Consider the following 24,303-nt stretch of genomic DNA (forward strand, 5'->3'; position numbering starts at 1 on the left):
CAAACAAGTTGGCCAATTAAATGTTGTATGTCGATGAGTAAAAAGGTTTTGATTACGTGTTATGTTCTCTATGGTTTCGAGGTGTTTAAGTAATGCTCATGTACCGCATATTTTAATACTCCTGGTGATTTGTTAGTAGCAGATTGTTCCATTATTCGGAATTGGTAACAGTTTTGACTTGGGAGTGGAATTTGGTGGGGTCAATGTAGATTGTATGCTGGTTTACGTGTATTCTTGCAGTTGATATTTCTAAATGATTGTTCTCTGGTAGATAATGTGAATTGTGATGATCTTGAGTTGACCAAAACCACTGGTATTACAACGATTACCACGAAAACTTGTTATATATCTTTCGCACCCTTAAACCTCGAGGAGGAGTCCCTTGTCTTAACACCCTTGTGTCTAAAATTGTTAACCTTCCATTTTGTAGGATGGATCCCTACAATGTACACCCGCAAGACTGTTACATGTCACCTGATGCTGACTTTAATGAGCATTGTGAGAGACTTTGCACTGCCATGGACATGCATGGCCACAATGGGCACCCTGAGTATTTAACTAATACTCAGTTAAGAGCGTATACCCTTATCGATTCTATTCCTGACTCTGGCATACTAAAGGACAGCAAACGATTTTATATGAGAGAGTTGACCACCCATTGCATGAGGCTATTCCGTGACCCCAATTACTGCGGCGGGGCCAAATACCCGTCCGAGCATACCTTTGACTTCATAGCAGGCGACCTGAGACACGAATTTTACGCTAATGTACCTGATGCCGAAAGTACGACTGAACCACCCATGCCAGACTTCGGGGAAGAGGTGAACCAGAAAGGGAATGACATAGAAGTCACCAGAAACAGAGAAAGCGCGACCTAAGGACCGTTAGGTTAGGGCTAGTAACACCATGATCGGTCTGTTGTGAAACCGTGTAAACCTTTGGTTCCTTCTTGTTGTTCTTTTAGTTCGAGGTTGTGTTTTAAGTCAAGCATGAACTAAGTAATAAGTGATACTTGTTGACAAGCAGTTAATTTCATAATAAAACCTTGTTTTCAACTTTAATGTTACTGCGCAATCTTTTGGTCATGTGTTCTTTTCTGATTACATGTTGTTGACAGTGTTTTGTTACTTTGGAATATGAAAGTTGAGAAGAGGTTACGAGGACGTAACCATGTTTTTAGTTGGGTAGGATTGTAAAATCTTAAGGTTTATGTTCCACTTGTGTATAGATTGTGGTGTTGATCAAGTTGTAGATCGTAGTTTGTTCAAGCTGATGTTTCGCTGATGTTTCGTTGCGTGGTATCCATACAAATGAGTTCTCTACGTTGTGTAATTAAACTGCTGCTGTTATGGCGCTCCGATAGTTGCACGAGTTCATGAGTGATAATAGATTTGCATGAAGTAAGTTCCGGGACGTAACTTTCTTTTTAGGAGGGTAGAATGTAACATACCGTTTCACCCGCTTAAGTTCATGAGATATGGTACTAGGAAATCTGTTTGGTAACCACGGTGGTACGTGGAGGTTTGGTAGATGAGCGAACTTCGGGACGAAGTTCATTTTAAGGGGGGAAGACTGTAATACCCCGTATTTCATATAATATAATTAATTAAACGGATATAATTATATATAATTGTTATATATATTATTTTACTAATTATGTCGGGATAATAGTTGAGTCGAGTTAATTGTTTAGTCGTGTTGATATCGTAAAAGCGAGTTGTTGCATAAGTTATTTGAGACGGGTTTATATGGTATTCGAGACGTGAGCTAAACCATTTACCCTCGACCCATTTGGGTTTACCAATATCATGTTTAACCCAATTAACCCAACACCCAACATCTTCCTCTAACCTAAGTTTTAACCTAATTTTACCCTAGCAACACCTCAACCCGCCTCCCTCCTTCACCAACACCAAAACACCAGATTTCCGCATAGAGAGAGAGAGAGAGTGGCAGTGGGTGGTTGTCGGCACAGCAAGGAAGGCATTAGGGTGTTTATCAACGACAGGGGGTGGCCGTGGTGGCTGTTGTGGTGGCGGAAAGGTAAGCTCCTCCTTTGTTTTCATCTTTTTGTCGAGTTCTTGGTTGTGGTTTGGTGTCTATTAGATGCGTTTATGGTGGTGGTTGATGGGGGATAGAAGTAGTCTGGTGGGAGACGAATAACGTGGTGGTTGTTAGGGTGGTTTTAGGTGGTGCTAGTGGCGGTGAGAGGTGGCAGCGACGGGGTGCGACAAGAACGGGTTTGGATGCGGTTTTCGGGGGAGTTTAGAGTGGCTAGGTTTGGGGTGGCACCACCGTGGACTCGGGAGGTCGAAGTGGTGGTGCCACGGTGTAACTGGATCGTGGGCTGACGGCGAGCGAAAGACGGTGGTAGTTGGGCAGGGATATGGTGTTGGTTGCGGTGGAGGAAAGGAGAGAAACAGGGGGTTTGGTGATGATGCACGGTGGACCACGCCCGATTGGCCACCCTGTTTGACTCGCGGCGGCGATCGACCAGGCTGGTGGTGGTTGTTGGTGGTGGGGTTGAAGTGGGTGTTGGGGCTGGTGGTTGACACGGCCTCACGGTGGCCTGTGGTGGTGCGTGGATGAGTGCGAAGGGGTACGGGCTGTTTTGGTGGTTCGAAACGGTTTTCATTGATTTAATTGTTATATTTCGTATCGGGTCGTATTTTAAATTAATTAGTTAATTCCCGAGTCTTCTAAATAATTAATTAATGTAATTTCCGAATTAGTTAATATAATTAGAAATGGATTTTGAGTCGGGTTTGTTAAAAGAGAAAAGGTTCTATATCGGGAAAGTTTCTATTTTTAGTAATTTCTATTTTGGGAACGGGAATAGTTAAGTAATTGGTTATCATTTCATTATCTTTCAGAGGGCGAATTATTGTGGATTATCACCGAGCTTCCGACTTTTTGACTGCGATTCGAGGTAGGGAAATACACTTGACTTACCGGTGTTGTTAAATTGTGTTGAGTTGTTGTGTTACGTGTGACCGAGCTGTGATCGATGACTTGTGCGTGGTTGTAATTTATGTTATGATTCATACACTGGAGTGTGGTTGACTGAACTGTTCGTGTTGATTATGTTATTTCATTATTTTGATAGCTGGCATGATTTCATTCACTGATGTATATATCATGTTGCATTGATTACTGTTGAGCATTGCATATGCATTGGAGTTGGAGGATGGTGTGGTGGTGATGATGATGAGATATGATGTGATGTTGTGATAAGGCCCAGTGGTTCTGCAGACTTGCCACTGTGTCCTCCGCTCGAAGACGGGCGGATCGACTACGGTCGATATATATAGTCTACCGGGGATCGGTATGGTGGGCGTGCTTGGGGTTGTGTGTGATGAGTTGAGGTGGAGATGGAGGTGACGGAGTATCATGCATATCATATTTACTGTTTTATTGTTTTCCCTACTCAACCTCGTGGTTGACCCTGTGTATTCGTGAACACCTGTGATGAACCGTTTTATGGGGAGCAGACTTGACAGGTTTAAGAGATAGGACGGGAGCTTGATGGGCGTGAGACACTGGATCAGACGACCTAGTAGCTAGATCATCATCTAGAAGACTTCACTTTTATTTACGTCAGTTTTTGTAATTTAATTTAAAAGGAGAATTTTGTAATAATTAAGTTAAAATATTATATGAATTGCCTTGGAGTTTAATTTGTTATTCACTACCTCGGGAAACCGAGATGGTAACACCGTCATTTATCTGAGGAGTCCTAGTTCAGGCCCTTAAATAAATGGGGGTGTTACAGTACCCTACCATTTCATATCTCATATGATTTGTTTTAGATTTAGTGGAAAAATAATTTAGACAAAATGATAAAATCCCCAAAAAGGATCAAGTAACTCAAAGTAACTTGATTAAAGTTCAAACCACATCGAATGGCGTTTGATTTCTTATCCAACCACACATTATCCCATAATGTATGCTAAGAGAGATTAACTTGTGATACTATATCACATTTCCTTTGGCTTATATCAAAGTCATCACTTTGATAGTCCCATCACGACTAAATCGTGATTCCTGGAACTCTTTGAACTTCTTCAAAGATTTCTCTATTTACCTTATTAAGTGAACACATTAGTGTCAACTTAAATCGTTGGCAAAAGTAAATGATTAACCTATTTTGGATCAATGATTTACAACCTCGATCTCCTTTTCAACCAAAAGCACGAGACATCTTGCTTTGAATACAAGATACGCATATACCATAAGATTAACAATCTAATGGTTCCAAGAGTACTCGATAACTCTTTGCGTTCATCATTCCAGAATTTAAGGTTTAATCTTGGGTTACCAATTTGAGTCTTGCGTCATCTACATGATATGTCATTCTAGTTTGGTTTAGAATATAATCACCTTGATAATGGGCTAGCCATACATCAAATCATGGTGTATAGGGTCACAAAAGTGAAACCTATTTTGTATCTTAACAAGTTTATATTCTTATTTAGAGTTTATGCAGTTAATAGTCACAATTAAGTACAACTTTAAACCCAAAAAACTAGATTGAGTACACAATGACTCTATCTCTCAACATCATTGTTGCTAGTCGTCATATTCTAATCATCCTATGTATCAAATACAAAGATGAAAACCACCACCGGTTTCTAATATTGACGAAGTAGTACTAGCAAAATTTATGTCAATAAAATAAACATTTAAAGAAGAAGGTCCCATTAGATGTCCCACAACTAACTTGTTGATTCTTCAATAATTTGGGGTAGTTTCCTTTCTAGCGTCCAACAATTAAGACAATGGAAACTTAATCGGTCGGAATTGATAGGTTTAGTATCGTTATTCTCAATAACTTTACCTTTTACATTACCTTGTATCAATTCCATTCTTATTTTACTTCTTTAAAACCTTATCCTTTTCTTAACGGTTTAAGAGAATGCTCCCACTCCTTTCAATAAGTCTTTGCTAAGAGAAGCAAAATTGAAATTCATGAAGACTACTCTTCATTCGTTTGTTTAATCTTAAAACTTTCATTGAAGTGGTTGCGGTATTTTGGTCAATTTTGATTTCAAACAAATCTAGTTACCAAAATGATATAACGTTTCAAAGTACTTAACTCAATTAAGCATATGAGAAACAATTCATTGTAAGTAGATATGTTAGTCAAGAATCAAAAACCCTTTTGATCACGAATAACTCTTATCTATACTCTTTTCAAGAGATCCTTAGCAATGGTTCATATGAGGTTTTAGAAGCAAATTCATAATTGTCTTTAGTTACGATGTTTTAATGGAGATTTGAACTAAAATCGAAATGATATCGCGTTTGAATTTTGGTAAAGAAATAGAACAAAAAGATAACGGAATAGTGGAAAACTTAACATTTATCGTTTTATTAATACTTGTAAATAACAAGTAAAGCATTTACATAGTGACCTCTACCCAACTATGATAAATGATTCCAAGATCCAAATTCTTATTAACTCGGGGCACGGTGTGCCGAAATACCCTTTATTAACATAACTCGGTGGATTAGCTCTTTAATCGATTCTACTTTTAGAAATCTTGGTCGATAAAATTACATTAATATTTATCTCTAGCCCGAAACACATCCGGAAATCGTCGTGAATACTTTCGTTGAGTTCAATCCAAATTTCGAATAAATGTGTCCATGATCCAAATTCATATTAACTTAGGGCACGGTGTGCCGAAATACCCTTTATTAACATAAATTTGGTGGATAGACATTTATCACCCACTTCCCCTACGTAACAAGGTTTGTATCCCGGTGTGGCCGAGTGCACTCCCTCACGAAATAGGTTTTCATGGTTTCTACTTTTTTGTAAGGCTAAGTCTCAATTGTTTATTTTAGCGAGAGGTCATGTCAATTTATTATCTATCACGTTTTAAGTGAACTAAAGCGGTGAACTACGATAATTGTAATTGACACGGTCGATAAACTCGATTTAAAATGCATGTTTAGTTATGGCGATTTAGCGATGCATGCAACATATAACTAAAATGCAAAGCATAAATAAAATCCTAGGATGACCTTCCTAGAATAGTAAATCTAATAAAATATTACAAATTCGGAAACCAACTCCTTTGGTCCCTTGAACTTCGGTCTTGGCATGCATTTCAAGGCAACACTTTCTTTGTTGAGTCGCCTTCTCGAGTGGCACCGTCTTCAAGGAACTCCGGAATAAATAAATTACATAATTTCCTATTATACATTTGTAATTAAAAATAAAATAAATCTATTAAATTACACAACAGTGATACGAGATCACAATAAATTACAACCGAATCGATATTCCCATACATTTCGGGTAATATCAGTTAAAAACTAAGGCCATACTAAGTAAAATTACATAATTCAAAAAATTATATAAAATTAAAATATGACAATCATAAATAAAATGCAGCATTATAATATGTATGAACATGCCCAATTTTATGCTAAATCGCCTTTAAGGAGCCAATATCGTATATTTATCGGTTTTTACGGATTTGCGTGATTTAACCTTTTAAAATCACAATAATTACATAAATTCATATTTATGTACAAGTTAATTACCCTAACCATCTTAGGCCTCAAAATTAGTCTCCACTAACATTTGACAATAATTAACCTAGATTTCTTAATATTGTTCATAAATGGACTCAAAATACAAAATTTTGCCATAAACTTCAAATTAAATCATAAAAATTTCAAATAAATTTGAAATTTGAAATTTAAACTCATGAACATTCTATAAAAATACCATGACAGTCATAATATTCAAAAAACTTAGGATAAAAATTTCGAAAATTTATCGAGAAAAACAATGTTGAGGTTTATCGGATTTATCAATTATTACCATAAAAAACATGAGAAAAATTATATTCATCAACTTTTCACTTTTAGATCTGAAATATATGAGAAAATGCAACATGTGACGTTTTTCCTTAGTCATGAAGTATGTTTTAGCATTTTTACTAATTAAAGTCACTATTTATGTGATTTTTCATCAAAAATTCATAAATCATGCATAAAGACTTCATTATAGACAAATATTTTACACACATCTTGTAAAATTGCATGTGACAACATACTAAATTTTCATGACCAGATTCGAAATATAACTCATATTAACCTTTTTAACCATTTAAATACGATTTTAACTTGAAAAATCCATATTTCGAGCATAACAACTCATTTTATTATGCAAATTAACAGGTCATCATTAGATAATATATGTGAAAACATATCCAAAAACCACTAGAAAAAAACGAAGTTCAGCTATTTTTAGTCGAAAAATGACATTTTTATCATAAAAATCACATTTTAATGCCATTATTATGTAAAATGAACCATAAAATCCATAAATAAACCAAAATATCTAAATACATTTTAGGACCATAAACTTTAACATGCAAATAAATTTCATGATATTTCATAATAAACACAAATTTATAAGTTTTGTTTGTTAATCTTATAACTCGGAAAAACAATAACCGATTTGCATGCAAACAACCTAAGGCTCATGATACCGCTTGTTAGAAAATATTAATCTCATTAATTTGACATATTCATATATGTGAGAAATTATTTACTCATAAAATAATTACAAATCTTATGCATGCAAACATAAATAGAAGTAAAGAAGAAATCGTTTTCCTTACTATGTGATTTCGGTTTTATGGGCACCAACAAGATCCCCTTCTTGTTAGTTCTTGAGCTTTCCAACAATGGATGAACAAGATTCAAGTTTAGAATCTCTCCCAAAAGCATATACCCTAGGAAACCTCTTAATAACTAATATTATTATGATCTAGTAACAATATTAGTCTTACTTAAAATATGACACAAAAATTAATTTTGTTCTCTTGAAAAAAAAACGGTTCAAGAGGGAGTGATTATGTGAGTTTATTTCTCTAAAATTTTCACAAATTGTAGAGAGTTTGATAATTTCTTACACTAGAAATTTTATGATAATTGTGAATGAATAATTATAAAGGAAACACTCTCTATTCCCTTGGTAAAACCGGTTGGAGGGAGTAGTGTGTCCAATGCATGAGCTAGTTTTTCTACCCAAGAAAAGATAGGCATGCAAGGCTAAGACTATAGGTAATTATTGTGTTTTCCACTTAAAAAATAAATAACACAATATCAACCATAAGCCCTTCCATTTTCGGCACATATAAAATGGGAGGTCCATTTTATTTTTGTCATTTGTCAATTGTAACATATGTGACATGTTACTTAACATATGAAATTGTAATGTATTTTTAACATATTAAAAATCAACATACTCATAAAATATGTCATATACAAAATCGACTAGTAATTCGTAATTACTTGTACCAAAATGGTTTATCAATTATAAATCACAACATCTTGTATTTATAATAAATCATTCATTCAATCTCAATTCAATATCAATTGTTTCGTAAACAATAATTTTATCCAAGTAATAAAATAATTTGATTACTTAGACCGTGTCTCATTTAATCAAATTACAATAAGATACGTTAACTTTATTCACAAAATCATCCGTCAATTTTAAGCAATTTAATTAGCTCGTATCAGTATACGATTAATTAAATAATCAATTAAGAGTATTTCCCTATAGGTATGACCTAAGGGGATCAACTGATCACCACCGTCGCACGACAGTAATGTCAAACTCTAGTCAGCCAATCATTACCGATATGTGTGGACCAGTTGACTGTAAAATATTACATCCCACATGTATTCTTAAAATGATATTTAAACATGTGATCATTATGATCAACAGTTGTGATCGCATTATTGTCGGAGGACACTTATTCCAATAGATAGCCCCCAAGAATAGACAACTCAATGTTGTTCACATTGTTCGGTTCTTTACGGCCAAAAATGGTCCCACGAATGAGACACAAGAAGTAACGGGCCAGGGGAAGGTGGATATGAGCGAGCTTGCGCTCCTCAAAAGGTGTATGTGCCAAGGTCCGCCACAAGATGCGTTGGACCTTCCTAGGAGGGTCCCAGTCACCGGTAGAAGACAAACCTAACCTACTGCCAAACTCCTCTTGGGTCCAAGTCGTGGTCCGGTTAAACAACCGGAAGGAAATACAAAAAATACCCTGGTCAGTGGCGTAGGTAGCTGCAGAAAAAGTGAAGGAGCTGAAAAACTCGAGGGTCTTCTCCCTGTAGGTCGTGGCACTCATAGTAATCAGGCCAGCCATCCCCGTCCCGTTCAATATCTCAACTACGGGCTCGTAAATACCTAACCTCTCAAGCGACTTACGACACAAAAACTTTGTTGAAGCAAAATCACAGCTCTCTAAAGCGTAAAAACGAGTACAATATATAGCATTAACAAAACGTACCTCGAGGTAATCGGGATGCGGGTCAAGAGACTCATCGACACGGATCGTGACCCGGCCAGCAGCAGGTGTGGCTCGTCCGTGACCCCGTCCTCTAGTACCTGAGGAAGAAGCCTGTGCAGTAGCGGAGCGAGGTACTAAAGCAGCCCGGTAGGCAGCTGTGACAACTGGTGACGACGCAGCAGGGGTCGTCACCGTAGTAGGCACGGTACCAGAAGTGGAGGCAGCAGTTGTACTAGCTGAGGCAGCAGAAACGGAACTAGCAGCAGCAGTAGTAGTACCAGCAGTAACAACAGTTGGGAAAACAGCGGTACTATCAGTCGGAGTGACGGTGGTAACAGCAGGGACCACCGTCTCACTCGAGGATGGAACAACTGTCGAGCTAGTCGAAGGCAATGTCGAAATAAGCAGGGACCATCGTCTCACTCGAGGACTCTCGCCCAAATTAACCGCAACAAAGACGAATTGCAAGGGGGAAGTTGAGGGCTAATGTCGAAATAAGCACAAGGGAAATAATGTGGGTGATGGATTTGGTTTTAGGGAAAGATTAAGGGAGGAAATTGGGGTTTTTCGCACAAAAAGATGCACAAAGGGGAAGTATAGTTGATGAATGAATTTAGAATGAAAAATAGAAGTTAAAAGAGCAACTTCCTGCGTGTAATAGGCATTTTCACTCGATCGAGTGATTTGAAATCACTCGATCGAGGACTCTGGCATTCATTCTTCTCGATCGAACAATATTCCACTCGATCGAGTAATCCTCCTTTTTGGCATTTCGATCGAGTGACTGAATCCACTCGATCGAGCAGTTTTCTTGGGCATTCCTCTCGATCGAGTACAAAAAGTACTCGATCGAGTTGTTTTCTCGTATAGCTCATCCCAATGCGATATAATTTCCCCAAACCTGCATAAAACACGCAAAAACATATCCCGACAATACCAAATCACAAAATGAGCAGTCTATAGTCGGTTGTCTCTAAACTAACTAAACTAATGTCTAACAGTTCTAAAAACGCAATAAAGTAGTCCAACGGAAATTCAAAATTATAAATTTCTACAACAGGGCATTCCTCGCTCATCTTGCAAAACACTTTAGTAGCCCACAAGAGGGCTTCTGACAGGAGGAGGTCCCTTCAGCATCTCGGATCGTCCTCTTCGATCGCCATGAGTTTGAATTTGAAATGATAGAAGGAGAATAGTTGGCATCCACGTATGCACGAACTTTCTTCTTCCTCTTGTCTTTCCGATCAACATTGGCATCTCCATCCTTTTGATTGACATTAAATGCACTTTGATCGTTGACAACTACATCATCCAATATATCTTTACTTGCAGTAAGGAAAACAGAAGAATGGTCCTCCTTTTCGCTCTCTGTCTGAGGCGGAGGGGTTATAATTGCGGCACAATATTCAATATTCACAGCTGGAGTATCTATAACTGAGTCAATAGAGGATAGGGCATTGCAAGGTCGAGCTTGTATGGGGACCCTACGAGATTTAGACTGATGAAAAATCAATTCTTCATCTCCTATCTGAAACGTGAGTGTCTTTACCCTGACGTCGATCACTACACGAGCAGTGAATTAAAATGGTCTCCCTAAAATGATAGGGGTGTGAGTGTCCTCGGGGATGTCAAGCACTACAAAGTCTACGGGAATAAAGAATCTCCCGATCTTGACAGGTATGTCCTCTATAACTCCTAGTGGCCGTGATATACTACGGTCGGCCATCTAAACGGTCATGTTAGTGCAATTAAATTTGGTCAAACCGAGTCTTCTAGCGAGAGATAAGGGTAAGACGCTTACGCTAGCACCTAGATCGCATAACGCGTTATCAATCAAATGGGTACCTATGTGACAAGGAATTGAAAAGCTACCCGGGTCAGTCTGTTTGGGTGGTAACTTATTTTGAACTAAGGCAGTCCCTACTTCAGTTAAAGCTACCATCTCATGATCATTTATGTGCCACTTACGTGTCAAAATTTCTTTCAAGAATTTCATATAAGAGGGTACCTGGGTAAGCAGCTCGGCGAACGGAACATTGACGTGAAGGCTTTTCAAGATCTCAGCAAATTTCCCGAATTGTTGATTAGCCTTGTTGTTCTGTAATCGCCTTGGAAAGGGCACGGTGATAGAAATTTCGAGCCCTTTATTCCTTTCATCTAAAGTCTCAGGGAGTTCAAACTCATCTTTGTTCGATCGAGCCTTTTTACCTCTCGATCGAGGCCTTTCAAGAGATTTTTCACTCGATCGAGCATTCTCAGCCTCTCGATCGAGTTCTTCAATATCAACAGTGTTCGATCGAGGCATAATTCCACTCGATCGAATAGTGTCTTCAGAATTTTCACACAATCGAGCGGTTTTAACCTCTCGATCGATTCTTTGAATTTCCACTTTACTCGATCGACCCTCAGAACCTCTCGATCGAGTAATATCAGCAGTGTAACACCCGCGAATTTTCTATTTTGACAATTATAATTTAATTAACCGTTCTATTGTCTTAATTAGATTTTAAAGTATTTAATTTCATTATTAAACATGATTTGTATAAATATTATATTTTTAAAGCTTAAGTTATATAAAATAAATATTTTGGTCGGATAATAATGATAATAATAATAATATTTCCCGTCTTTAGTTATAGTGGGCTTGAGACGAAAATTCTAGTGGAAACCGACTCAATTTGAGTTGTTGGGCTTTTTATAACTTATGGGCTTTTCCCTTCTCTTTTCCCTTCACAAAACCCCCAACTAAACCCTCACAACTCCATCTCCCTCACTCCTAAATTCTGAAATTTTCCAACAAACACACAACTACAACACCATTGTTACACAATTTCCACCTCCTTCACTAAATTGGCCATAAAACCTTCATTTCTCATCGGTTTTCAACAATTTTCGCGTCTATCTCTTCCTCTCATCGCCCTCCTTCTTTCTAGGAGAAAGGTTAGTTGACCCGGAAGTGGATTCTTGAAAGGTAGACGAGTCTTTTGTGGATTTAAGTGCAAAAAGGTAACGGTGATGGGTTACTCAACTTTTATGTTAAAGTTTGTGTGCCTTGTTTGTTAATTTAACCTTTCAAATGTTGAAATCTGATTTTTGTTATGTTCTACTTGAATTTTGGTTGGATTGTATCCTCATATGAATTTCTCACATGTTTGATTTAAAGTTTCAATCTTTATTGCTTTAAATCCGTAATTGTTGGATTTCCTTCGCAAATATGTTGTTTTTCCGAGTTAGAATCATGCTAGGATACATAAACAATTGATGGGAAACGATTTGTGTTGGTTTCAAATGGTTTGGAAGTCGATTTGCATTGAAACCGTGTGTATGTACTCCGTACGGTCGACCGGCGGCGGTGGTCTGGTCCCCACCGAGATTCTGTAAGTTTTGGACATAATTTCGTAAGCTGTAGTCCCAGTAGGGTGACGCAATGCCAGGTCTCTTGACCGGTGGGAGTGCATCAAGGCTTTATGTGATTTTGTGCTTTGGGCGTATTCAGTAGGGTGGACGGCATGGTCCTGGCCTCTTGGCCACTGGGAGTACACTGATGGTTTTTGTGAAATTGGGATTTGGCTTGTACTCCCGGTAGTGTGGGCGGCGACGGTCCACCAACCGGCTGGGAGAGCACTGTAAGTTTTATTTAAATTTTGACTTTGGCATGTTGTCCCAGCCGGTGGCCCGGCGGCCGGTACCCCTCCCGGCTGGGAGTCCCCTGTATGCTCCTTTTCACTTTTAACTCCCTATGATCAATGGTTTATGCATGTAACTTCTTCCTTATTGGTATTTGGTTAATATAAGACTTATTGACGTTATGTTCATGCAAACTATTGTTACTCGTACTTGTGACCGGAGGGTGACAGTTTACATTGTGTGACTACTCGACATTCCTTATTTATTTGCCCTCGGACATTGGGTCACGATTAGGTGCCATTGTTTCCGAGTTGGGCTATTGTTCCTTCCGCCTCTTCGGTTCGTGGGTCACGGTTAGGTGACAAAGTTCCGATTTGGGGTTACTCGACCTTGGGGCACGGCTAGGTGTCATGGATCGAGTCTTGGATACGATTTGGGATTGTATGTCGAATCGGGTGTCGTCCATCCCGAGAGTCTGGCCAGATTTAGACTAGGACCGTATATGAGCGTCGTCCTACCAGGAGGTTGGAGTCTAGGGGTTTGTCTTGTTTTGAGTCAATCCTTTGTAAATGTATTTGCTTGTTACGGTCCTTGGCGTGTTCTTATGCATGAGAGTGCACGTCTTCTATGATTGTTTGTGAGAGTCTTGGTCCTATCGGATACTAGTGGTGAGATGCAAGCCTCTAGTTGCGATATGATCGTCGGATTGATGTTCCCATCCGTTCTTATGGTGAGATGCAAGCCATAAGTATGAATGTGACATTAGTAGCCACGTCCCGTGCTATGTTTGTTAAGAGGTTTTTAAGTAATGGCTATTGGTTTCCATCCATGCATTTTCTATTCAATTGATCCGTCACTTACCTTCTTCATATGATTTCAATTGCCTATCTCATTATGTATGCAATATGCTTATCTCATTATGATTATCGTTTATATCCCATTGTTCATTATTATTCAAGCATGATGTATGATCAATATGTTTCAATAAGTTCTTGCTTACGTGTATTTTGACATATTGTGGCTGGGAGAACCCTGAGTTACTCCCCACTGACTGTGGCGTTCATGTTTACATGAATGACAGGTTTGTGATGCAGATTATGGGGAAGACGTGTGAGCTAGCGAGAACGTTGACCCTTGGACCTTAGTTATAGTTGCTTAGACTCACCTATCGTTAGACTTGTGTTTATTCGTGGGATATCTTTTCCCCAACGCACTTGTTTTAAATTGTAAAACTTAATTATCTTTCTTTTCATTTTGTTTGATCACTTATGGTGGATTTCGCACTTTAAACTTTTAAAGGTTTTAAAAATCTCGTAATTTCCGCTTTAAATTTGATGCCCTATCGAGGGGTGTCACAGTTGGTATCAGAGCATATGTTGCTCCCGACGCACACACGTGTACCCCGAATTTAAATGGAACTTGACCCTGAATAATGAATGAGAGATGGGTAGAACTAAGGACCTAAGTTGGTAGTCTCTCTGTGCATGCTCTTTGTTAGGTGTTAACATGGTTGACTCTTTTGGTGTCTTGAGAAGATGGTACGACCAACCAAGGTGGAGAATACTATCATGTAAGCTCTTACCCTAATTCTTCGGAATCAACGGAATGCTAATGCTCAAGTTAATCATCGCTCTAACCACCGTGGCAAGAGGCCATCTGTGCCCTCATCCTCGTCATCTTCTAGCAAGAAGAGGTTGGTGCCGAGAGTCCAAGGACAAAGAGTACAAGACCATGGAGGACAAGAGCCAGTAGTGCAAGAGCCTAAAGGACAAGTCCCTACATCTACTAATAGGCTTGAGGAGAACCGCAAGTGCTTCAAGTGTGGGAAAGCTTATCACCCCGGGATCGGATGCTATGATATGCCCTTGAAGTGTTACCATTGCAAGAAGCCCGGACATCTCTTCAAGAATTGCCCCGAGAAGAAGACTACCCCTCCTCCTCTCCCTCATGCTCCGGATGCCGAGCCAAGAAGAGTCATTCTTGTAGAGAATCAAGTCGGAACCACCGTTCCTCCCGACACCGTTATGGGTGTCTTTTCTATCCTTGACCCACCTTTCATTACTTTTATCCCGTGATGCTCATCCTTCCTTTCTAAACTCTCTTTTGCTTTACCTTGGAGAGCTTGTTTGGTACCCGCCCGACCCATTCTTCGTTTTTGTTTCTTCTTCCATAACATCTTTCATATGGATCTCTTTCTCTTGAAGAATGTCTTCACCGTCTTGAAGATACCTCCCTTTCTTTGAGCACCTTGTCATATTCCCTTATCTTTGTGCTTCTATGCCTTTTGCAACTCTTATTCCATATCTTGGGAGTTGTCTTTGTACCTTTTCCCCTTATAAGAGCCCTCTTGTACACATTCATCTTTGCCTTATGGAATGTTAACTTTTGGTCGAGTAATTTAACTTTTGTGGAGTTTGTTTGTGTTTGACCCTTAACCCCGGTTTTGAGAGGTTGTGACGTTAGAAAGGTTTAGGTAATGTGATGAGACATACTTAGTGATTCTTGTACCTAGTTCCTTGACAAAGTGAGTATATATGATTGGTGGAATTCTTTGTGTTAGGAATGAGTTGCCTATGTGATTAAAGTTATAGAACTTGGCTTTGTTGTTTATGTTTGGGATTTGAAAGCTTAGTAGGTTGAGCGCCGTCACCTTAGGAGTAAACATGAGATAAGTTTAGGATATGAATTTGGAAGAAAACCCATTTTTTTGATGTTAATGATTCCGTATAGATTGGTGATGTGATTTGATGATAATTGTTCCTTGAGAACTTTGTTGAGAAGTCTTTGTCAATTCATTCCTTGGTTTTTAAAACATTGAGGTTGTGTTGAGTGCTTGAGATAAAGAGATGCTTTTATACTTGAGTGGTAGATTTGCTTTAGGGAAATCCTAATATGTGATAGGATAGGTGAACAATGAATCTAACCAATGTATCAACCCTTAAGCGAGCGTTTATTTTTACCTTGATCAGTCATAGAGGTGTAACCCTTTAAGAGAGACTTGCATGTAAGGAATGAGACGAATTTCCTTGACCCTTGTTTTGGAATTTGATCGTTTTATTATGATGGTACAAAATCCTAATAGGCGTGACCTTGTTAGAAGGAACCTTAAGTCTTAGAAAGCGTATGGGTTAAGTCTTGAAGTCCTCCTTCGTACCTTTAATCATCCTCATTTCCTTCGTTCATACCTTGATTAGATTTAATTCTTAAGTATAAAAGTTTACTTGTCGTTTCCTTGCCTTGAATGCCTCTCTAATTCTAATGTCTCTTACTGGTGTTAACTGGTTACCTTTACTATTGACTCCTTTAATCTCACACCTCGTCATGTTCATGTATTCCCTTGAAATTTCCTATCATTTCTTGACCTAGTTATTACCCTTTGTTTCCTTAGTGGAGTGATGGCATTGTTGGCTACGTTGTAGAGTGAGTGAGATGCTCTTTGAGGATTCTTTGTAAAACCTTGATTTCGTCAATATTGGATTAGTGGAACTTGAGCTGAGTTGGGTAGGAAAGATTGTATGACAAACCTATTTACTTTTGGTTGGTGGTCTTTATGATTTGGGGAATGTGATCATCTATGCTTGTGAATTCGGGTGTGAATAAGATTTTGGTTTGGAGTGTTAGAAAGTATAAAGACCTTGAGATTTTGACCTTTGATTTAGGATTTTACCATAGTGAGAACTCCTAGTAGTCGATAGTTGGTTATGTGTGTAACTCTGTTAGTAGTTTCGATCTTTCGTGGAAATCGTTTATAGATGGCTTATATTCGAGGGTTATGGAATCACAATTGTGGTGGAGTGACTTGACCCACGGGATAGCATAGGAGTAAATTGTGAGTATTTTGAGGAAATTTTTGGGAGTTATGTGGTTATGAGTTTCGTGGTTAGGAAGTTTTCGGAACCGTTCAGGGTGACTTTGTTGTTCGAGATTTAAGTATCTGGTGTTTCCTTGTTGCCTAATTTCCTGTCCTCTTTGACCATAAGTGTTACCGTTCATACCTCTCTTCCTCATTTCTACTTGCTCCTCCTTTAAATTTGATGTTAACCTATGAAATTCAATCTTTGATATCCTTGTAGATTCGATTTCAACTCTTCTCCTAGGTAGTTCATCATAGCTCTTTTGTTGGTTAAGTTTGAACCCTCTTAGCGTACTTTGTTTTCATGATATCTAAGTTCTTTTCAATTCATAAAATTTCTAAACATTTTAAACTACCATTTTGATCCATGGTTAAAAGTTTATGTTACTCTTACAAAACCCTACCTATTTTAAAGGTTTGAAAATGAGAATTTGATTTAGTTCTCCTTTTGTTCTACGAGTATAACTTCTTTTTATTGATTTTTAATTGCTAAACCCGAGCTACTTTTAACTTTGCTCAATTCCTAACTAACTTTGATCTATTTATGATTTCTTTATCAGAGTTTAATATTCTATTTTCAGGAATTTGACTTCCTTTTGAATTTAGAAATGAAACCTTTGTTTCTATTTTGACCTTTGCAAAAGAAAATTTGAGTGAATTGCCTTTTCTTTTGATTTTGACGTTGATCGGGTGTTAGAACTCATTATTTGAAACGTTTAATAAATTGTTCTACGCTTGTCGGCGAGTGATTTTTGTTTTAAATTTGTCTTTGACTTGGAAAGTTAGCGTTCTTGTGTGCACGACAAGAGCAATTTCGTTCCATGAATGAGACTTATACTTTTGAAAACTCTTCATTAATGTTTTTGAAAGTATTTTGATTTTCGATTTATACAAATGATTTGCTTTTTGACCTTATCCTCGATTTGGAATGTGATGTTCTTGAATGCGCAACGAGAGCATTTTCGTTCCTTTGGTGAGAATCTGGTTCTGTCGGAAAATTTTATTTGAAACTTTTGAAAGGATTTCGATTCTTACGATGAGTAATCTTTTAATGTTTTGGTTACCGATTTCAAAATTCCGGTTTTATTGTTATATGACTTTTCATTTCTATTTTCAAGTTTCGAGGACGAAACTTTTTAAAAGATGGGGTGATTGTAACACCCTCGAATTTTCTATTTTGACAATTATAATTTAATTAACCGTTCTATTGTCTTAATTAGATTTTAAAGTATTTAATTTCATTATTAAACATGATTTGTATAAATATTATATTTTTAAAGCTTAAGTTATATAAAATAAATATTTTGGTCGGATAATAATGATAATAATAATAATATTTCCCGTCTTGAGTTATAGTGGGCTTGAGACGAAAATTCTAGTGGAAACCGACTCAATTTGAGTTGTTGGGCTTTTTATAACTTATGGGCTTTTCCCTTCTCTTTTCCCTTCACAAAACCCCCAACTAAACCCTCACAACTCCATCTCCCTCACTCCTAAATTCTGAAATTTTCCAACAAACACACAACTACAACACCATTGTTACACAACTTCCACCTCCTTCACTAAATTGGCCATAAAACCTTCATTTCTCATCGGTTTTCAACGATTTTCGCGTCTATCTCTTCCTCTCATCGCCCTCCTTTTTTCTAGGAGAAAGGTTAGTTGACCCGGAAGTGGATTCTTGAAAGGTAGACGAGTCTTTTGTGGATTTAAGTGCAAAAAGGTAACGGTGATGGGTTACTCGACTTTTATGTTAAAGTTTGTGTGCCTTGTTTGTTAATTTAACCTTTCAAATGTTGAAATCTGATTTTTGTTATGTTCTACTTGAATTTTGGTTGGATTGTATCCTCATATGAATTTCTCACATGTTTGATTTAAAGTTTCAATCTTTATTGCTTTAAATCCGTAATTGTTGGATTTCCTTCGCAAATATGTTGTTTTTCCGAGTTAGAATCATGCTAGGATACGTAAACAATTGATGGGAAACGATTTGTGTTGGTTTCAAATGGTTTGGAAGTCGATTTGCATTGAAACCGTGTGTATGTACTCCCCGTGTCGGCCGTGCAAGGTGGTCTGCCCGGCTCGGAGATTCCTGTAAGTTTTGGACATAATTTCGTAAGCCTGTAGTCCCAGCCGGGTGACCGGCAGCCGGTCTACTGACCGGCTGGGAGTGCACTGAAGGCTTTATGTGATTTTGTGCTTTGGGCGTATTCCCAGTAGGGTGGCCGTGCAGCGGTCTCTTGGCCTACTGGGAGTCACCGATGGTTTTTGTGAAATTGGGATTTGGCTTGTACTCCCGGCCCGGGCGGGCAGTCCACCAACCGGCTGGGAGAGCACTGTAAGTTTTATTTAAATTTTGACTTTGGCATGTTGTCCCAGCCGGTGGCCCGGCGGCCGGTACCCCTCCCGGCTGGGAGTCCCCTGTATGCTCCTTTTCACTTGTAACTCCCTATGATCAATGGTTTATGCATGTAACTTCTTCCTTATTGGTATTTGGTTAATATAAGACTTATTGACGTTATGTTCATGCAAACTATTGTTACTCGTACTTGTGACCGGAGCGTGACAGTTTACATTGTGTGACTACTCGATATTCCTTATTTATTTGCCCTCGGACATTGGGTCACGATTAGGTGCCATTGTTTCCGAGTTGGGCTATTGTTCCTTCCGCCTCTTCGGTTCGTGGGTCACGGTTAGGTGACAAAGTTCCGATTTGGGGTTACTCGACCTTGGGGCACGGCTAGGTGTCATGGATCGAGTCTTGGATACGATTTGGGATTGTATGTCGAATCGGGTGTCGTCCATCCCGAGAGTCGGCGATTTAGACTAGGACCGTATATGAGCGTCGTCCTACCAGGAGGTTGGAGTCTAGGGGTTTGTCTTGTTTTGAGTCAATCCTTTGTAAATGTATTTGCTTGTTACGGTCCTTGGTGTGTTCTTATGCATGAGAGTGCACGTCTTCTATGATTGTTTGTGAGAGTCTTTGTCCTATCGGATACTAGTGGTGAGATGCAAGCCCCTAGTTGCGATATGATCGCCGGGATTGATGTTCCCATCCGTTTTTATGGTGAGATGCAAGCCATAAGTATGAATGTGACATTAGTAGCCACGTCCCGTGCTATGTTTGTTAAGAGGTTTTTAAGTAATGGCTATTGGTTTCCGTCCATGCATTTTCTATTCAATTGATCCGTCACTTACCTTCTTCATATGATTTCAATTGCCTATCTTATTATGTATGCAATATGCTTATCTCATTACGATTATCGTTTATATCCCCTTGTTCATTATTATTCAAGCATGATGTATGATCAATATGTTTCAATAAGTTCTTGCTTACGTGTATTTTGACATATTGTGGCTGGGAGAACCCTGAGTTACTCCCCACTGACTGTGGCGTTCATGTTTACATGAATGACAGGTTTGAGATGCAGATTATGGGGAAGACGTGTGAGCTAGCGAGAACGTTGACCCTTGGACCTTAGTTATAGTTGCTTAGACTCACCTATCGTTAGACTTGTGTTTATTCGTGGGATATCTTTTCCCCAACGCACTTGTTTTAAATTGTAAAACTTAATTATCTTTCTTTTCATTTTGTTTGATCACTTATGGTGGATTTCGCACTTTAAACTTTTAAAGGTTTTAAAAATCTCGTAATTTCCGCTTTAAATTTGATGCCCTATCGAGGGGTGTCACAAGCAGCATTTCTACTCGATCGACCACCAGAAATTAGTCGATCGAGTATTTTCTTCGTGCTAGGCATGTTTTCAGCATCAGACGACTGTTCACCATCAATAATAACACTCCACGGGTCTGATATGTCCTCAACAACTGACAATTTTGGTCCTTCATAAGAACGACCACTTCGCAGGTTAATTAAATTTATCGTCTCATTTGGATTCTTCTCGGATTGAGACGGTAAATGACCCGGTTTTCTCGTTGATTGGCTCGCGGTCAACTGAGCAACTTGAGTTTCAAGTGACTTAATGGATGCTTCTTTTTGTTGGTCACTCATTTGCAGCTGCTTAGTCAATGATTGAATCATCGACTTTAACTCACCCAATTCACTAACTCCACTTGAGGAAGCTCCTTGATGCGGCGGTGGAAAAGATGGAGGCTTTACAAAGCCTTGTTGAGCTTTTTGAGGAGGAACATAGGGTTGTTGCTGCTGGGGTGGTGGAGTAGGATTAAGAACATTCTGACTGGTCCACCTCAAATTGGGATGGACTTCCCCTTGGTTATTGTAATAGGAACCTCCTCCTTGCCTATATTGCTGAAAGGCAAGGACTTGTTCCTTTTTTGTCAGACAGACAACAGCAGTGTGACCGTCATTGCTCCCACATCTCTCACAAGTGACAGTTTCCTGTCTAGTCAATAGATGAACCGTCTGTTGATCACCAGTAGCTTGCAATTCCAATCTATAAAAACGAGCATTCATGGCTTCCAGCTGAGCCACAACTGCATTGTCGACCGAGTGCACTGTCCGAATACCGTCCCTCGGGTTCCTATACTAAGCACAATGGGTCGCCATATCCTCAATAATGCCCCATCCCTTATCATCATCAATATTCTTTTGGAATCTCCCATTAGATGAGGCATCAAGTATAGCACGATGGTCATCATACAACCCATTATAGAATTGGTTGCACAAAAACCACTGATCAAATCTATGGTGAGGAAGGGACCTCACCAACTTCTTGAACCGACACCAAGCCTCATAGAAATTTTCATCAGGTGCTTGCTTGAAACTTGTAATCTTTCCTCTAAGCTGATTAGTATGTTGTGGAGGAAAGTACCTTTTATAAAAGGCGAGAGCAAGAGTTTCCCGGTTGGTAATACCGGCTGCAGTGCGATCTAGATCAGTGAGCCACTCCCTGTCTCCGTCAGTTAATGAAAAAGGAAATAGGACTTCCTTTATCTTGTCTTGGGTCACTCCCTTCGTGGCGGGAATGGTAGAGCAATAGTCAGTAAAGACCTCCATATGTTTTTGCGGATCTTCACCCGCCACACCTCGAAATAGGTTCCTTTCTACCAAATTTATATAAGACGGACGGATATCGAAAGTGTTACCGTCCTCAGTTGCGAGCTTGAAACCCTTAGGAATCGAGGCAGCTGTGGGCTCTGAGTGACTCACAATGTTAGGCATCTTTATTGGCTTGATAGCAGAAGTAGAATTGTCTTCTTCACAAGACGAGTCTTCTGCAAAAAGAAAGTGTTGTAGCTCGGGTTCGAAAGTACTCAAGTCTTCCTTTCGAATCTTTCTTTGCAGACGGAGTCTATGCCGAAAAGATCTCTCTGGCTCAGGATCAGCTGGGACTAATTCCGACCTGTTTGGCCTGGGCATACACAACACTGAAAGGAATAAGTGAGAACTGTCTCAAGGACTAAAAATTCCCTGAGACGGATAAAAATAAACGAAACAAAAAAGGCAGATGGGGCTATTGCCTCCCCGGCAACGGCGCCAAAATTTGATACTGTCGTTTGTGTACCAAAAATAAACCTAAGTATACTAACGGAAGCTAGTGATAACTAGGGTCGATTCTCCACAGGGAGGCAAGATATCTGTCTAAAAGTCCGTCTATTTAAGTCACAAAATGGGGGTTTTTAATTTTATTTCTAAACTACTCAAAGATTAAAGGAAAGAGAAATAAAGCAAGAGCAATAAAAGTGAGAAAATACGATAAGAGTGATCAAATAAGAGAATGTATGCCAGGATTTCGGTTCACCATGGTAGTCAATCGACTCAGTTGCAAATAGCCTAGACAATCTACTGTGAGAAGGATAAGGGAAAGGTCCTTCCGGTCCATTTCTATCCTAGATTTCCACTAACTTAACTTCCGTCCTCATTAGGGTAGTCTACTCTTCATAGCAGGTCTATTTATTCCAATCCTCCGATCCAGGAGTAAAGTTAACCAAATTAATGTAATTTAGAAGCATGCACTCAACTAAATTGGTGTTACAGTTATATTGCTATAGGGACAGATTCTCACATATAAATTATTTAGCCTATTTGCTACATCGTCACAATCCTACCATGGATTCCCTAATCCTAACATAAAGAGAATTAGCTACTCATGTTCTTAGAGGTGTCAACAATAATAACAACAAGCATGCTAATTAATGGCATAATGAAACGTTAACAATTAAGCATAAACAAGACTAGGGCAAGAGTAATAATGAAAGAACAAAAGATTAATGCAAACAAAGTATTAAGATTAAAAAGGAAAGAATGATTACAATCTAAAGAATCTGGCGTAAAGATCAATCCGCAAAGCAAAGCAAAGGGTTGAGAGATTCAGCAGTAAGAGTAATTAAGAGATTCAGAAGTTTAAGAGGTAGTAAAGTGTGTGAAAAATATCCTAATGACCTAATTACGACTTCCTTATATTGGGAAGCGTAATACTTAACAAAATAAACTATCACGGGCTTAATTAAACCCGCGCAAAACAACAAACCTCTCGGTCGAGCACTCTCAATTCACTAGATCGAGGTCTTCTCCAGAAAATGTACTTGATCGAACTGTCAAAGTTCTCGATCGAGCAACTCCCATAAATTCCATTTCGATCGAGCTCTTGGAATCACTCGATCGACCACTTGTCCAGCCAGACCACTCGATCGAACCATAAATCCTCTCGATCGAGTGGATATCCAATATATCAGCCTCTAACTCGTCTTTGGCAGCTTCCTTGACCTTCCTTCACGCACTCCAAGGTATTACTCTCGCTCCAATATTCCCGTCTCCTTATAATGCATGCTGAATAGGACGAATAAGGTGCGGTTCCACTACTTTCAAGTTCATTTCTGCAAATTAGACAAAACGAAACAAAGTAGCCAATTCGGGGCATTTTGCAATACATAACGGTACAAAAAGGCATAGAAATGCGTGCAATAAAAGGCTAAATAGTCTATATAAATTGCACGTATCAACCCCAAATTGCAAAGAATATCCTCATCAATAAATCAAATTCAAGATCTATTTCAAGATGAGACCAACAAGTGTTGGAATATGTGTCCTCCGACAATAATGTGATCACAACTGTCGATCATGATGATCACATGTTTAAATCTCATTTTAAGAATACATGTGGGATGTAATATTTTACAGTCAACTGGTCCATACATATCGGTAATGACTGGCTGACTAGAGTTTGACATTCTTGTCGTGCGACGGTGGTGATCAGTTGATCCCCTTAGGTCATACCTATAGGGAAATACTCTTAATTGATTATTTAATTAATCGTATGCCGATACGAGTTAATTAAATTGCTTAAAATTGACGGATGATTTTGTGAGTAAAGTTAACGTGTCTCATTGTAATTCGATTAAATTAGATACGGTCTAAGTAATCGAATTGTTTTATTACTTGGATAAAATTATTGTTTACGAAACAATTGAAATTGAAATTGAATGAATAATTTATTATAAATACAAGACGTGTTAATTTATAATTTGATAAACCGTTTTGGTACAAGTAATTACGAATTACTAGTCGAT

At 38.6% G+C, this 24,303-nt stretch overlaps 1 non-coding gene across 1 annotated transcript; it reads left to right on the top strand.

Annotated features, from left to right (window-relative positions):
- The first annotated feature begins 21,473 nt into the window (after positions 1–21,473).
- Positions 21,474–21,579, top strand: LOC141620193 (small nucleolar RNA R71). The gene has a single exon (XR_012531906.1). It is a non-coding gene; the product is annotated as a small nucleolar RNA R71 (small nucleolar RNA).
- Positions 21,580–24,303: the final 2,724 nt, after the last annotated feature.

Source organism: Silene latifolia, chromosome 1, assembly GCF_048544455.1.
Source record: "Silene latifolia isolate original U9 population chromosome 1, ASM4854445v1, whole genome shotgun sequence".
In the NCBI taxonomy this organism is placed as follows: Eukaryota; Viridiplantae; Streptophyta; class Magnoliopsida; order Caryophyllales; family Caryophyllaceae; genus Silene; species Silene latifolia.